At 42.5% G+C, this 2,295-nt stretch overlaps 1 pseudogene; it reads right to left on the bottom strand.

Moving 5' to 3' along the window:
* Window positions 1-261: 261 nt before the first annotated feature.
* LOC134936209 (5S ribosomal RNA) lies at window positions 262-380 on the bottom strand (annotated as a pseudogene).
* Window positions 381-2,295: the final 1,915 nt, after the last annotated feature.

Below are 2,295 nucleotides of genomic sequence, written 5' to 3'. Positions count from 1 at the left end.
AAATCAGTGCTAAATTTAATGTAATCCGTCCCGATTGTATCAATATAATAAGAATGCCAAAAAATAGATGAAACAGATGTAGAACCTCCAGATAATACTTGGGCTGTTGGAACAGACTAACCCTGTATATGTCCACAATCAAAAGGTACTTAAGTACTGGTTCCCACACTGTTTGAAAAGGGGGGACAGAGCAGATAGAAAAGAGTAACAGTGTGAATCTGCTGTCAGTGTTAGACTCTTGAGCGTAACGGATCAATGTGAGCTCTACAACACTGGGTATTCCTCAATGGTCGCCCACTAGAGTACTGACCCAGCCCAACACTGATTAGCTTCCAAGATCGGACGGCTTCGGGCGTTTCCAGTGTGGTATGATTGTAGAGGATTGCGAATGATGGCAAGGGCTCTTGGAATCACTGATGAGAGTTCACTATATATCTAGTATAAAGAAAAAGATGGATCTGCTGCCAATGTTAGACAGGGATAATCCCTGAATCAATGGTGAGAGTCCATGAAAAAGGATAAGTGTGGAAAAGGAGAAAAGAAGAGGAGAGAAAGGGGAAAGGGGGAATGAACAAGTGATTACGTCAACAAAGATATTGATTCCCCACCGAGATTTACACAGTGCTAATTGTATATCCGTATAGGAAAATGTCTAAAGGAAGATTTTTTGTATAAGTCAATGAGAACAAGTACCAATGATGGGTGATAATGGATTCTTCACACTGGTGCAGGAAACACAGTATCAGAGATGAAATGTAACAATAATGTTGCCAGTGCTCCGTTATTGAGGTCAGGAGAGAAAGATACTTATGTCAATGTAACTGATACTCAGTCACAAAAGACCACGAAATCTACTCATATGTATGCTAGGAGAATATTCTAGCAATAAAAAGGTGCCTCATCGCCTCATGTAAGAAAAGGGTGTAGAATACTCAGTATAATGGCTGTATTGCAATTAGATAACACCCTATCCACTAGAGAGGCAAAAATGGTTAATCATATGTACAACAAATCTTAAATCCAGATATAGGGGGTCATAGGAGGAAGAAAAGAAAAAAAAAAAAAAAGGGGTGGGAGGGGAAAAAGGGGGATTAAGGTGGGGGTAACAATTGGCACTGCCCAAATATGCCCAGAAAGATAATGCACGTAGTCACTGGTTCTATAGTGGTAAATAGCTTAATTACTCAATTGCCGAGATAAATTTAACAGTAATAGGATATTACCCGCAATGCTGTCAGAGAGGGAAAGATTTGCAGGTGTAAGCAGCGATCCTAATATGCAGTGCGATTTAGAGTCCCCATAAGATATAGACACACTCCAAAGAATGCGGCACGTATGACAATCAGTCTAAAGGATGGCAGGTAAGTATCCAAATTTAAACAACGTGATGTAGATAATGCTTATACACCGCAGTAAGTCTCACAAAAATCAGGTACACGGCATCCACGATCGGGCGGTAAGGCACATAATATTACCGTTTGAGATCCGGCACCGATCCGAAGACAGTCCTGATGCTGGAATGATGCAACTCAGTGGGGCTGGTACGGGCACTGGGTAGCGGTGTGGCGGTTGGTACAGGTTCTGGGTAGCGATGTAGCGGCCACAATGCGTTTGAGATCCGGCACCAATCCGAAGACAGTCCTGATGCTGGAATGATGCAACTCAGTGGGGCTGGTACGGGCACCGGGTAGCGGTGTGGCGGCTGGTACGGGTTCTGGGTGGCGATGTAGCGGCTGGTTGTAGTAAATGGACGGCATTCAATGAGAGAAGGGACGAACGATAAGCATGCGGAAGACGCGTTTCACCCGTAACACGTGCTTGATCACTTCCTGTTACGGACTGCGTCAATGCTGGCTATTTATGGGCTGGTTCACTGATCAGTTATACCACATGTCAATCACTTCAGCTAATGCAGATAGGTAAACAGGATCCTTTTCAGCTGTGGTTCATGAATAGCATGCAGCCTCATAGATTGTGTAACATGTTCTGTATCACAGTCGGACTCAGCAGACAATAAGCCCGTAGGTGGTGCCACATCGGAAGAAATAAAGGAATAAAGATAAAAACAAGAACGAGAATGATTAATATATTAAAAAGTAAATAATAAACTTACCCATGATAATAAATGAAACAATAAACAGCACAGCCAAAACATGACAGAGTAAGACCTGACCAATCTTTCAATTGGAAATTTAGAGGACCTAGGTGATATCTTTTCTGATACCTCCCAAAATCTGGGTGCTTCAAGTGATTGGAGATCTGACCTCTCCAAACTACAAAAAAAGCCTACAAAGA

The sequence above is a fragment of the Pseudophryne corroboree genome, chromosome 1 (assembly GCF_028390025.1).
Source record: "Pseudophryne corroboree isolate aPseCor3 chromosome 1, aPseCor3.hap2, whole genome shotgun sequence".
Lineage (NCBI taxonomy): Eukaryota > Metazoa > Chordata > Amphibia > Anura > Myobatrachidae > Pseudophryne > Pseudophryne corroboree.
Note: the sequence above shows the minus strand (reverse complement) of the source record. Positions and strands in the feature narration are given on the sequence as shown.